Source organism: Rattus norvegicus, chromosome 7, assembly GCF_021556685.1.
Source record: "Rattus norvegicus strain SHRSP/BbbUtx chromosome 7, alternate assembly SHRSP_T2T, whole genome shotgun sequence".
NCBI classification, from domain to species: domain Eukaryota; kingdom Metazoa; phylum Chordata; class Mammalia; order Rodentia; family Muridae; genus Rattus; species Rattus norvegicus.
Genome location: NC_141540.1, coordinates 110,137,006 through 110,152,188, shown reverse-complemented (window position 1 = coordinate 110,152,188; position 15,183 = coordinate 110,137,006). Strand labels below are relative to the sequence as shown.

Sequence of the window (15,183 nt, the reverse complement as noted above, 5' to 3'; positions counted from 1 at the left end):
CCGTTCCCTGATTATGGAATTAAATGAGATTAGTCAATGTGACTGTGAGTGTTTCCAGCCTTATCTTACTGGATGACAGTAGAGGAGCAATTGTGTTTTACTGGAGTTGAGTTTTCCAATGCAGAGATTGGTAGCAGAGTGTAAGACAGATGGTAGATCACTACCGTCACAGGAGGAAATGCATGGAATCACACTTAGCAATAAAAGAACAAAGGGCATCAGCCCTGGGATATGAAATGGTCCAACTGGGTGAATTCTGAGGGGGGCACTGGCAGGAGCTGCAGGGTGAACAAAGCTGGAAGGCAGGTTAGTGCAGTCAGGAAACATCAAGTTTCCAGGGTGTAAGCCACTGAGTTCAGGTGGAGGGGGTGAGAAAAGAAGCCAAACTGAGCAGAGTTTGAAGGAGAGACCAAAAATATCCTCTTCCTTAGGTATCTTTTACCCTTGTCCAAATCACCCGACATTGGCTTACCTTTGTTCAAATAAGCTCACGTGTATTCACAGGGCCCATGACTGGATGTCACTACCACCTGAGCTCATGGACACAAGAGACATATACCACCCCCATACCAATTTCTCTTCTCCTGCCTTCCAGTACTGTCCCTTCCTTGGTTTTTCCCCACAGTTTTCTAAGAAGCCTCCCTCTCTCCCCACAGTGCTCCCTCAGGATAATCTTAACACTCAGATGTCACAAGGCAGCATTCACAGAACCTTCCTGGGCTGAGAGTGACAGTCACTGTTCTGAGCCAGACCACAGTCTTGTCCTATGGAGGCTGAAGGGAGAAAGCACATACTTCTGAGGTTCTGTTGAATTTGAGAGATAAACAAAAGCTGATCTGCTTGATGGCTATCAGAATGAGTGAATTCCTACCCACAGGAGTCCACAATACATAGCTCTCAGTCAATGGTTGCTGGATTTTAGATTTCTTTTGAAATGAAAGTATATTCAACCCTACCCCCATTTGCTTTGCTCTTACAGTAGAAGCATTTTTACTATGCATTTAAAAAATCTGGTGGTAAAAGGAAGCGTATGCTTTTTTCATCTTTCAAATCAGTATCTGTATCAGACAATTTCTGTGTAGCAGGCACTGTCCTGTGCACCTTGCCCCTAAACATGAATCTGTCATCAGAGTTTTCGTATTCATACCCATAGATGCTTCTTTCCCCTTGTTTCTATGAAAACTGAATGAGATAATATATTCTCAAGTGCTTTAAAAATGGATAAAAAAAAACCCTGCTGGGGACTGAATATAATTTGTATTTCTCTCACCATTATCATTTTGGACTTTGATTCCAGTTCCTTTTTCTGTTGCCTTCTGGGATGCTCCCCACATTGCCCAGAAATCTCATTCATTAGACACTAAGGATGATTCCCACATGGCCGAAGGATGTGCGGCTTCCACATCGGCTAAATTAGAAACGTTTAAAATTTTCATCTCCTCCCTTGTCTGCTCTTTGGTCAATAGCTTATTCTGACAACTTCATTACCTCCTAATTACTCTAAGTTTCTTTGCTCATTTTCTGTGCATTAAAGAAAAAAAAGCATAATCTACTAAGAAAGGGATTTGTCATGCCAAATCCTTAGATTGACACTGTCCTTTGCCTGATCACAGGAAGTGGTTTCTTCCCTTTCACCTGGGAATTGATTCAGAGAAAAGCCTCTGGTCCTGATGCTGCGGCCAGCTCCTTCCCTGCACTCCATTTCAAGATGTGAGCGATCAGCATGCTTTTTCTCCTCTCTCTTCAGAGCTGATTTATTCTTTGCCTATAAATCTTTGAGCAGCCATTCAGGAAGCTGTATCAGATGAGACTTAATCTTTGTATTACTCATTTCTTAAAGGGATTTTAATCTACTGGGCTTTAATTATACATCCCTCAGAAAGTGCTAGCCTTTTCCTAGCGAGGCACTTTCTTCTTGTAATTTGATAATCACTTTTACTTTCACCTCTGGAGACTATACTTAGACAATTGGGGAAGGGGGGTGTTAGAGGTCACCCTGCTGACTATGTCATCCAAATCTAGAAGCTTCTGCTTATTACAAAACCACCAGTTAATATCATAGATTCACAGCTGACCCTACTATAACTCTGGACCCCAGATGGGATTAGAATCCACCCAGGTGAATTAAATGAAGGGAGGGGAACAGGGTGTCTGGGTCATGAATGTAACTGGAATGGTTTCCATGTGAAAAGGAAGAGCAGTTATTTGGAATCTCTAGACTGTAGATAGAAAAGCTGTGACTTCATATCAAAATGGCATCCTGGGGCAACTCCCTTACTCCCTGTGCTTCTCATGCTATTACATGGAGGCAGAAATCACAGGACATCACAGGGCTACAGAAGATCTGGGATCTAATCCAGGAAAAAAACTTTTTTTCCAAGGGGTTCCGATTTTCTTTATTGGAAAGTTTTGAAATCAAGATCTGGACACTGAGTATTATTATTGTAGAGCAACTCAGAGATCAGAGCTCGGGCATACATTTGTGTACAAACCCTTGCATAGGCACAGGCTTAAGTCTGTGGGTCTACTTTGAAGACATGTGGCTACATTGACAACTCTAATTCAAATCAAATTCCACAAGGCTCTTTTGAATAGAAGCATCCACTTTCTTTCTTATAACTCATTCCTCCTAAAATACGTTCCATCTGGCTCTTTAAAGGAGGTCTGTCTTTCTCCAGATTAAATCATTCAGGACTCAGGTTGCTGTTCCCGTTTTTGGAATAAAGTTTGAGATCTTGCAAGTCGCTTTCAGAGTTCTGTTTCCTTCCCTTGGCTGCATCTTTCTCTCTCTCTCTCTCTCTCTCTCTCTCTCTCTCTCTCTCTCTCTCTCTCTCTGCCTTCTACTGAGACAATTGAACATTTTTACTTTATCATTTCATTTCACTTCCTCTCCATAACACCTTATTATCAATTCCTCTTTTAAAAACCCATGTTCAGTGGGCCCAACTAAGAACCAACTAAGGAAATTAAGTGCTGTAGTGGTTTGAATGAGAATGTCCCCATGGACTCAGACATTTGAACACTTGGTTCCTGGTGGGTGGCACTGACTGGGGTTGGTTGAGAAGTACAGCCTTCTTAGAGGAAGAACATCACTGGGGCTGGCTGCATGCTTGGGGCTGAGGATCTCTCCTCTTGACGCTCTGCTGCTGCCTGTGGTACGCTGCTATTTCTCCCTCCATGGCTGACCTCTCAGCCCTCTGACTTAACCCCTGACTAAAACAAACTTTCTCCCACCAGTTGTTTTTGGTCTTGGTGCTCTATCACAGCAACAGGAAAGTAACTCACACGGCTGTCCTACTGTATCATTTAGAGCACAAAATGTCTGCACAGGCAAGCATATGGCACAGATAAACATTTTTCCAAACTTTTGGTCATTGGTTGGTTGAACACATGTGGAAGGTTGACTATACTCACATTAGCCCAGTCTCCTCTTTAGCTTACTTTATCTGGTTTATTTTTCCAAATCATTCGAGTTTCTTCCACCCTTCCTCTCTTCTTCCCTTCCTCCCTCCTTTCTCTCTTTCTTTTGTAACCTTTTAATTATATGAGTGCAATGCCCATGAAGGCCAATAGAGGGCATTAGATCCCAGGGCAGGAGTTATAGATGTCTGTGAGCTATCATGTGAAGCTGGGAATTGAACCTGGATCCTCCGGAAATATAGGCAGTGCTCTTAACCACTGGACTATCTCTCCAGGCCCTGAATTTGTTTTCTTATCCTAATGTCTGTAGTATTCTTGGAGTGTAATATTTTAGAACTATTTCTCACCAAGCAAAACTTCCTCTTTAGGACCCACAATTGTATGTAACATCTTGATATAAGTTTATAAGCTGGATGACCCTCTTGAATTTGATGTGTAGAAAACACACTACATAATCTCTCTGTGGACATGACCCTAATCTTGCAAGTTAGAACTCATGAATATACCCAAGCTTCTGATTTCCTTGGTTGGAGATACTGCAAAAACCAAGTACTTTGCTTGCTCACGGTGGCTGATTGCAGATAAGAATTACATTCCTGAATACATAAACAACTCACACCACTTTTTTAAAGACATGAGTCTCTACTCAGCTACCATTTTAAACAAAGACTGAAGGTTCTGAATTCTATCAAATTTCAACATTTCAAGAATGTCAGGCTTCATGGTATAGGTCTATAATCCCAACTACATGGGAGACTGAGGTAGACAGATAAGGAAATCAGGGAGGGTAGACAGGGGAGAGGAGGAGACAGGAAGAGAAAGCTGGGGAGAAGCGGCAAGCAGGAAGAGAGGCACTGAGGAGGAGGCAGACCAGGAGAGGGCAGGGAAGGAAGGCAGTGGGGAGAGGGCAGTCAGGGAGGGAAGAAATCTGTCTCTGGAACAATCCCAATCTGTCTGAGTCAGCAGCAAATCAGATCATTGCACAGGCTTCCACTGATTAGAAAGAGTTCATTCTTGTACATCCATGCCCAGGAGTATTGCTGACGTCACTGGTTCCAAACTCAAGGGTTCAGCTAGACATCAGCTGCCTTTGAGCTTTGAAAGGCATCCTGAAGTCTATCAAAAGAGAGTAAAGAACTGCTAAGGTCATCCGTCTCTCCATCCTCAGCCTCCTTTGATAAAAAGGGCATAAAAAAACAGAGCAGGTGAATACAGGCGTGGTGAACAACGTATACACCTCAACCTTGACTGCTAACCAAGGGAGAAAGTCCTGGGGAGTCAGCATTATGCACATCAACAGTCATGCATCGAGAACACAGTATGATTTATACATCGAAGCTGCAGCAGCTGGTAGACATCGGTGGGAGCTTCTGTTCAGTTCAGTTCTATTCTGGTTCATACGTGTTCATACTATCACCTGCCACCTCCAGACTGTGGCCTGGGGAATGTTCGGGAGCTCTTCCAGGGTGACTGGTCAAAATCTGCATGCTTTGTCTTTGTTTCTTTGAGTGAACATGGGACTCACAGCTGATCCTTTAATACTTTTGACAGATGAGAAATCCTGACACTTGACAATCGATCAGGTGAGGAGCCAACACAAATCCACAGCACCATGACCTTCTATGATACTGTCCTGAAATGGGTGTTCTAACAAAGTGTCCTTGGTCTGAACGTCATCTGACTCACTGACCTTATTGAGGAATCCTGCCATTGTATGACTTTGTTGAATGACTCACAGAACTATCATGGGTAACTCCAGGGAGGATCTTGACTCCAGAGGATGCATCTGGTGAGGACTTTCTTATTTTCAGGGTCCCAGTGTAGCACTCCTCAAGTGTCGGAATCCTTGAGAGTTTCTCCGTAAACCAGCCACATCACAGGCTGAGCAGGCAGACCCAGCTATGTGCTTAGAAGGTTAAGAGGCCTCGTTGGGTCCAACACCGCGGTGTTCCAAGATATCTGCTAGATATCTTGGCAGAAACACATCCCAACTCCTCGGAGGCCCAGTGTCTCTTGCCACCACACACTTTCCTGTAAATACACAGAGCAAGAAGATCTTTACATCAGCCTCCATCGTCCTTCCACAGCTTCGGAAAAAAACTTTTAAGGCACTTAGATGGGGTAGGAATTTGTTCTCTCTACCTTATTACTTTCAAGATGGTACAGTCTGATACTATTTGTTCTTCCATTCCTACTAATGTGCATTGCTTATACTGATGCAATTTAGATTTATATGCTCTCTCCACCATTCCAGGGGTGCTGGCTTCATACTCTGCTTTATAAAAGAGAGAAAATGATGTGACTAAGTCTTGCCAAGTTCTCCAACCTAAGCGAAGGTGTTGGAATTTGCCGGGAAGGCCTGACTCTAAAGCCCATTCCCCTTAATGAGCATTGGGCATTTATGATTAATATTCAAAGAATCCTTTACTGCAATAGGACATTGCATCCTTTCTATTAAATTCTTTCTGTATATGCCAGGACCAGTACAAGACTGCAGTTAGCAGTGAGCGTAGAATAGTACATTTAAGAAGCCTTTGTCTTTAAAGGCATGATGGGCAACTGTTTGCCCTGGACATAATGACCTCCCTACATTCTTGAGGTCTAAGTCCTAGTACTGTCATATGTGTCACTGCAGTGAGTGGAAGAAGGAAAATGCTTAGTGTAAAATATGGAAATGTGGGTGGTTTCCACTCTTTGTCATTCCAAATCTGTGCACAAAGAACATGCGAAGCCTAAGAAACTAGAGAACCGGAAGAGACCGGAGAGGGTTTTGTAGCGCATCCAGGCTCTGACCTTCATAGTCCTGTATCCATTCTGGAGCAAACGATGGCCCTGGTAGTAGGAGCCTGTAGTTCTCAACCTCTGAGTCCTGATCCCTTTGAACTCAATGGATCCTTTCACAGAGGTAGCATATCAGATATTTATATTATGATTCATAACAGTAGCAAAATTACAGTTATGATATCTTATTATTTTATGGTTGGGAGTTAGCGCAACATGATCAACTTATTAGGAAGGTTGAGAACCACTAATCTACTATAGAATAGATACGACTATAGATAAATTCAGATTGCTAAACTACCACATCCTCACGTATTAGCACAATTGTTACGAAATAAACATCTTTCCTCCCAACTTGCCCTAACTGATCTTCAAAAGTAGTGAGAGAAAGGAGGAAAACTTAGGCGAGGGTAGCATAATCTAGAACCCACATTGGATCAGCTATGATCACAAGAGAGCAAGGAAAACCAGAATTAGAATAAAGTCTTGACTTAGGATCTTACATTACTTACTTCATGTTGCTGTAAATATAGTACTTGACAGAACAGAAGAACATAGATACAGCATGGCGGAGAGACCAGAGCAGAGCAGTGCAGTGCATGCCAACAGGAGCACGGAAGAGACTCTGCTAGCACCACAGTCAAGAGAGTGAGACAGAGCCCAGTGGTTGTGCGTCTTCTTCAGAGTTACATTCCTACTGAGCCACTTTCTCCAGCTGGACTCCATCTTTTAAAGTTTCTGCAGCTCCTTCATCTGGTACCACCAGCGAGAGAAAAGATGAGCCCATGTGGAGTGTGAGCAGTTCAGACGGAAACCAGAGCCATATCTTACCTGAATAAGAGATAACAGTCATGTGTACTGGTTCCCAGCTCAGACCCAGTGGGCTAACCTCTAATCTCCAAAACTTTAGGTGGTACAGTTTGACAAGGAAATCCCACCTTATGGATCAGGATCATGTGGTCCAAAATATGTTCAGATTATATGGTGGAATAATATCCCCTCCCCTCCAGGGCTGTTCTGCATTGCCTCATTTAATACTTCCCATAAACTTGCTCATGGGCTTTCTGTCACTGTGCTGTCTACTGTCAAAAAAAAAAAAGTGAAATACATTTGACTGAACCATGACGTGTCCAGTTTGGTCTATCTGCCAGAATTGACTGCAGGGTGATGACCAAGCTCTTACCACATTTCCATGGATAGAGAAGCCAAGCCACAGGATTGTAGAACTAGGCAGTAAATCCAGGGCAAATTCAGAAAGGTCGCCCTGCGCATTGTTAGAAAGTGCTGAGGGAGAACGGGAGAGAGAATAAGGGAACAGCAGCTGTTGGGGTTGGGGGAGGCTAAGGAGAAGAGGAATTGCCTCAGGTCTGTTTGTTCACACTTCCCTCCAAACAAGGCTGCGCCTCTCAGCATAGCAACAAAGAAACAAACTGCCTCTGGCTGGCAAGATAGAGATGTAGGTGTGAAGAGAACAGAGCGCCTGCTGGGATCTTATTCTCCTGGGTGTTCAAAGGAGAGTGGAATGCACAAGAGGAGACTGCTTAGGTTAGGAAGACAGCATGGGTTTAGCTAGCCTTTTCACAGAGGCTGGCTGTTCTTTAATGTATCCTCTGCATTCTCCCTACTCTTGTCTTTATTGTTGAATGTTACTTGTCTCAAACAAACTTTTACAAGGAGAGAAACTGAACAGAGACAGGAAATACACTGTCAATTTGATACTAGGGTGGAAAGGACTGAGCCAAAGTTCACTGCTGGAGATTTCATTTGCTGTTTTGAGAGTGACAGGCTATGCAAAGCGCTGTACTTAATGCATGCAGAAGGTGAATTCTACATCCATAAGAAATGGATATGGAGAGGAACCATGTAAAGTATATACCATCTGCTGTGCCCCTGTCACCCTCATGTTGCATTGCAGATATCGCGTATAGCATGCTTTCTAACCCCATGCTGTGTCCGTTCCTGTGGAGATGCACATAGCTCTAATGGAGTTCACTGTCTTCTCTTGGAGATAGAAGAGGACAAAGACTATTGTGGTCCGGTGTGAGATTAGGTTAGGCATACCAACAAGAGGAGAGGAGACAAGAAGGGCTGAAGAGTGAAGACCATGGAGTGGATGCTAAAGGAGATGAGTGAAAAGGATACAGGTAAAGAGGAGAGAGAAGAATAGGAGAAACCGAACTGTGTGTGTGAAGACATGAGATGCCTTTAAAAACATATCAAATCCCAAAGTTTGTCACTGATAGAGCAAAGTTTTGAGCCTACAATTGTTTAACTCGGAAGCCTATGGCTAGAGAACACTGTCTCTAGCTTGGCACCAATAAAGGGTCAATGGGTGTCTGAGAAGATGTGGAGTGTCAGCTCTCTCATAGCTTCTACATGAGACATGACTGCATGTATGCAGGGACCCTCGCCCCAGGCTTGAACAGTCACTGTTCTTAAGATGCTCTTACCTAACTCAGAGATGAAACAGGAGTCTCAAGGGCTCCTGTGTGGGTCCCATGCTCTCTCTGCAAAGTAGTGTAAGGTGTCTGGAACCTGAGTAGACAGTGTGATGAAAGTGACCAAAATGTTCTCCCTGGACATTTTAAGCTCTCAAAGCAAATGAATTAGGAGGTTGTGCTCCAGAATCCTTTTTTTCCTCCATGGTCCATGGTTTTGAGCCTCATTGAGGCTCATTTTATTGAGGTCTGAGAAAGTTACAAGTAGCCTGTACTTTGAGCCCTTCCTGTGGTTAGTGTAGGACCTGAGTCTCCCAGAAAGTGAGTTCTTGGACCAACAGTTAGCAAAGACAGAACCTGGTCCCTGAGTTCTCTGTAGTGTTCACTGCCCCTCACACTCCTTGGGCTGTGGATGTGAGACTCTGGCTGCTGGCGGCTTCCATGCAAACTTAATAGCACAGTTGAATTGGTTTAAAAAAACAACTTTTGTTAGGAGAAAAGGAAAACAATAAAGATTTTAATAGAGAAGTAAACTTGAGTGTTGAATTCTTGGCTAAGGAAAAAAATCCAAGAAAAAAAAAGCAACTGCTGACAGAAACAGAAAAAAAATGTACACCCTTTCCTCAAAGCAGCTGCTATAAACAGGTGAAATTTCTTCTATAAAACTGTCAGGATATTTGTAAGCATACTTTTGGAGTTTCAAAAATAGTATTGTATTAATCGTTTGAGAATTTCTTATGTATGTATAATGTATCTTGATCATATAAATCCCAACTTTCCCTGTATTTCTTTTCAGATTTACCTCCTTCTTCAATACCCATTCCCAACCTAGTATCCGCTTATGTTATATCCCACCAACTCCAATTAATGTGGCCTATATATCCATGGGCATGGGGCTACTCACTGGAGTGGGGTTGACTTGCCAGTGGCCACATGCTTCAGGAAAGTTGACTTTTACTTCCCCAGAAACCATCAGCTGTCAGTAGCTGTCAACTGGGGACTGGTGAGCTCCTAACCTCTGCACTGTGGAATCTTGACTGCTTGGATCTTGTTCTTGCAGTCTACCATAGCTACTAAAAGTTCATAGGAGCAACATTCCTATCATGTCCAGAAGATATGGTTTTATTCGAGTCTTCCTCAACCTCTGGCTCTTAACAATCTTTCTAGGGATGTGATATAAATGTTGCATTCATGGCTGAGTAATCCACAGGCATTTTACTCTATCCAATGACCTGTTATGAGTTTCTACATCAAATTCTGTCTGCTACTGCACAAAGAAACTTCTCTAGTAGGATCTGAGAGTTGTACCAATCTGTGATTACAGTGATAAAAATTTAGAGGTAAGTTTGATAGGGCAGCCATTTAGTAGAATTATAATAATAGGTTCGACCCTGAGACGTTTAAGCTTCCCAAACATGCTTGGTGGGTGGGGGCAAATTTATACTATCATGAAGAAGTTTCTCTCAGTGAAGTAGATTTTAAGCTCAATCAGAAAGCTTCTGGTTAACTACAAAACATCTGTCTCACTGTTGTACCCAGAGCATACCATGCTGTATTGATCATCATTGCAACCTATAGAATGCACAGCTGGGTGACACTTTTGAAGGTTTTCCTCCTAGTACCTAGCATAGCACCCTCTGGTACCATAAAAATGGTCAATACTGACAAAACTTCCTGTCAGGGTGACAGGACCAAGACAGTGCGGAGATTCTTCTCTCTTGTATTCTTCCTGAAGCTGTGTTAGGTTTAAATAGAATTTGATCTCACTGGTGGGGAATCCAAGGGAAATCTACACAATCACATTCTAGCAAGCTGAAATCAAGATGACCCTACTAATTTATCTTAGCTTCTGCTAGACTGCCTGCTTGTGCAAACTTCTCCTTCCAGCAAATTGCTCATCTTAGCTTCTATGAAACTGCTTCCTGTGCAAAACCTCCCCCTGCTACTAAGAAGCAAGTTTTTTGCCTTAAAAAAATCCCTTGCCCTAAACACTTGGAACTATATTTCAGTTCTGAATATCTGAGTGTAGTTGCAGCCAGACAGAATAAAGACTTTAAATTGGCCACAGACAGTGTTGAGTTATCATCTTTGGTGACTTATCCATAATAGTAGGCACCATATCCTGTAACCAAATTGTGTGGTATCTTCAGCAGGGTTTTGGTGAACAACGAAAAATAATGGAAATATGTGTATGTTTTTGGTTGAGGGTGGTGTCTCTAAGATAGGCTTGATAAACAAATCAAGATGAGATATCTCACACCTGGCATTGGGATTTTTAATTCATAGTATATGTTATATGGCCTCTGAGAAGTCATCCTATGTAGGATGACTCCAACAGAACTCTTCCATATGAATATATAAACACATGCATATCTCTGTGAATTTGAGGACAGCCTTGACTACAAAGTGAGTTCCAGGATAGCCCGAGCTGTTACATAGAGAAACCCTATCTTGAAAAACCAACACACATATACACAGATACACACACACACACACACACACACACACACACAGAGAGAGAGAGAGAGAGAGAGAGAGAGAGAGAGAGAGAGAGAGACTATAAAACAGTATGTTTCCAACTTCTAAACATCCTTAGTGATAGCTATCCTAGTTATCCCTTGTCTACCCTTTTGCTTCCCTCCCCCTCCCATTCTTTTCCCCACTGAAATCTTCATCCCCATTATTCACCTTTTTTCTTCATGACTTCCAAGATTTCACACTATTGGAATAAGTCTCTGACTTTTTGTTCATATATCCCTAGATATGTACATATAGATTCTTGTATCTCAATAACTAGGGATTGAGCCTATTCTTTGTAAACTTTTGCATAATGCTGTATAAAGAAAAAGTCACCAAAATTTACATGACTCTTCTTCTTTTAATTAACACCTAAGTTAGTCTATAAATGCTTAACATTAAAATGTTGAAATGGATATTCTTGTAAAAAGAAATTTATGCTATGGGTGGTTATTTCTGTATGGCACAGTCCTATAAATGAAACTACTCTGCATTTTTAACTTTGATGTTCTCATTGACAGGGGCTAATAAACCCTAATCATTGTGAAGTATTTGCAGTATGCCAGTGCTGTTCAAAGCATCACCCATGTTGTCAAATTTAATCTCAAAATAGCCCTGGGAAATAGGCATATTTAAAATAAAGAAAAGTACAACAAAGAGAGGCAATATAGCTGTTGAAAGCTACATTGAGGAATTCGTAGTACCAAACATTCTAGCTTTCTAGTCCATGTTCCTAACCATCCTGAGTTACACTGATCATTCATTTTCAAGAATTTAACTATCAGTGGATTTAATTAGCAACATTTTATTGTAACCATTAACAATTTAATATAAATTTAATTTTTAAAATATCAGTAAACATATCATTGGTATTTTCTGGGATTGACAGATATTCAGATGCCTATTAGTCTTTTATATATTTTATATTAAGTGTTTTTTTACATGAAGATTTTTATTTTGCCTTTGTTTATATAAAGATTTTAAATAAATGATTGTGAAGAGATCTCTGAATATTTTGATTATTCAGCATTTATTATGCATATTAAACTATTTTTCTTACTCTGTCCTTTTGAATTTATGTTATTTCTCACAAAGAGCACATTTCAGTCTTTTTTATAGTATACATTTTAAAAAAATCTTCTATGGAACTATTTTCCCAACATGTTACTAAAACTATTAAACATCTTGGTATTATTTTTACATGTATTCTGATGTGAAAGAGAACATTTATCTTAGGTGATTTTTTTTGAATCACGGTTATTCATTTTTGTACTGATTTGAAGTAAAACTCCCATCACAGGTTCCCAAATACCAAGGATTGGATTCTGTACTCCTTCTCTTCATCTAATGGATTTGGTTAGTCACTGAACAATGACCTGTTTTGAGCAAAATGAATTCCCGTATCTCTAAAGTATAATTTCATCTTTGCTAGGGCAAGCTGATCTTTTTGTATTTCTTATGCAAAACACTTTCATCTGCTTTTACTGATCTGCTCTCCTGTGCACTTTACAATCATATCACTGAGGCATCTGAACAATGTGTTACCATCCACTTCCAGAATGGGCTAAAACAGAGCAGGCGAGGATGACTGACCAGAGAGCCATAGCCATGTAAGCAGCTTGCTCTTATCACCTTCTCTAGTGTCACTTGTCCACTCTGCCCTGTGTGCTAGGCAGATAAAAGAGAGTATGTCAAGACCTTACCCAGAACGACCTTTTACTAGGCTCCACTCCTGCAACCTAGGTGACTCCTGTGAAGTTCAGTGCTGTCCCTCTCCATTTTTTCTCTGTCTATGGCCATAACCTATGGGTGTGTCTGGCAGAGTGGTATAGCCTTGAAATGAACTTGGGGGTCTCCTGGTTTGCTGTTTAGCCTGAAACAAAGGATTCCCACTTTCTTCAGGGCCCATGGAGAAGACCCTGCATCTAGCTAAGGCATGCAAAACTTTCCAAACCGACAGCCAGTGCCACTGTCGGGTCTGAGATACAAAATGAAGGTCTCTTGCAGAATCAAGGTTTCTGTAGTCTCCTGTTTGTTCACCAATACTGTTATTGATTGTACTGTGGAATTTTGAGAGGATTGTTCTTTCCTGTCCTGTTGAAGTTAGGCCTGGCAATATCACCAGTTCTATCCAGCTAAATGGGAACATAAATGATGTGTGTCACTTCCAGATGGCAGTTTTAGCAGCAAGCATGTAGGCTGTAGATTCCCCTTACCTTGCCTGAGTAATCATGGGAGCCTGAGTTGAGATGAAGTCTTTATTGACCTGGTTTCCTTAGTGACCAAGATGAATGAACCTCTCTATTCTACCTGTCCATTGTGTATGTAGCATGACTGAGGAGTAAATGTTCATGACTAAACCATTCAGATTTAGGAGTGGCCACCAAAGTGTGGTTCATCCTGTCTCTACCTATACTACAATATACATCAAATATATTTGACTTTTAAATTTTCGTTTTATAAGATGCTTGCCACAAAGCCAGAGAGGCTTAAAACAAAACAAAAATGGAACATTGGTAATTCTACAGCAGTCCTCAGAGATTATGTCAAACATTAAAAATTAGTAAGCTTGGTCTTATATAAAATACAAATTATGTTGAGTCTCTGAAGTTCACCAGCATGCACAGTTGGTTCATTAATTCATCACAGGCATAGAGCCTCATATTGAATGTTGGTCAAAGGTGTAAAAACTAGAAGCAGGAGATCCTGTGTCCAAAGAAACTATGTTATATATAGTTGTTAAAACGGTTTCTGAGCAACACTGATGATATAGTGAATACTAAGAGCAAAGTAGAGATTAGGAGCCACATTCGTTATCACACCAATATATTCGGCAGGGAATACTTTCTCTTACATCAAGAGGTGGCCTGATTTATCATATGGGGACCCTGTAAGTTATATATTGGGCCTCTAACAGAAACACTTCAGCAGCATGTTGAAATATATGTTCCATCATATACTCTGGAAATTACATAGCTAAAACTAGCATTTTTAAAATTGTACTGGCTAGTTTTATGCTAACTTGACATGAGCTAGAATCATCGAAAAGGAAGGGGCATCAATTGAGAAAATGCCTCCTTAAGAGACAATCCTATAGGTCATTTTCTTAATTAGTGGTGATGGGAGAGGTGCCATTCCTGGGCTGTTGTCTTGAGTTTTGTAAGTAAGCAGGCTAAAAAAACCAATGAAGAACAAGCTAGTAAGCTGCACTCCTCCATGACATCTGCATCAGCTCCTGCCTTCATGTTCCTGTTCTGGGTAAGTTCCTGTCCTGACTTCTTTTAATGGAAGCATAATCCAAATAAACCCTTTCCTCCCTGAGTTGGTCATGGTGTTTCATCATAATAGCAGTGCTAACTAGGACAGCTATACTCTAGAAATGCTCACATTTACTCTAGGCAGAATAAATAAGGAAGTATTTCATGCTAAAAGCATTCCATCAGTAATGGTTAACCCAGTCTGGGTCAAACTTTTGGTTAACCTAACAGTTAAATACAGAATTTAGGAACTGGTTTCTGGCTCTATCATTACACGAATGGAACCATCTTAAGTACTAAATTCATTGGGATCTCCAACAGCTGCCAGCATTATCATTATAGTAACTTAAAAAGGATAAATTCCATTTTCTTTTTAGACTTGATATGAGTAGCCAGAAGTCATGGGTACCAGAACCTCAGATGTCTATCCTTCACTGAATCATCTGTTTTGGACTGTGACCCATCACCACACAGAAGTACCAAAGGGATTAATTATGAAAGGTGTATTCCTTAGAAAACAGTACATCCTGGGCTGAAAAATGACCCTCTTTTTTTTTGTTTTTGTTTTTTTTTTTTTTTTTGATTCTTTTTTTTCGGAGCTGGGGACCGAACCCAGGGCCTTGCGCTTCCTAGGTAAGCGCTCTACCACTGAGCTAAATCCCCAGCCCCGAAAAATGACCCTCTTAAAGTGATACTAACCCCTACCTATCCAATGTTTCTAGAGGGGCTGCTATTTAATAAAAACTGCCTTTTCAATGTGGCCTTAGAAA

The 15,183-nt window shown here is 41.2% G+C and overlaps 1 long non-coding RNA gene across 3 annotated transcripts; it reads right to left on the bottom strand.

Annotated features, from left to right (window-relative positions):
- Nucleotides 1-2,369: 2,369 nt before the first annotated feature.
- Nucleotides 2,370-5,511, bottom strand: LOC134479744 (uncharacterized). Of its 3 annotated transcripts, none has more exons than XR_015624821.1 (3): nucleotides 5,448-5,511; nucleotides 5,157-5,344; nucleotides 2,370-4,592 (listed from the first exon to the last, which is right to left on the bottom strand). It is a non-coding gene; the product is annotated as an uncharacterized LOC134479744 (long non-coding RNA). The 3 variants fall into 3 exon arrangements; XR_015624820.1 differs by having other exon boundaries at nucleotides 5,248-5,344; XR_015624822.1 differs by having other exon boundaries at nucleotides 2,370-4,536; nucleotides 5,248-5,344.
- Between the last annotated feature and the right edge of the window lie 9,672 nt (nucleotides 5,512-15,183).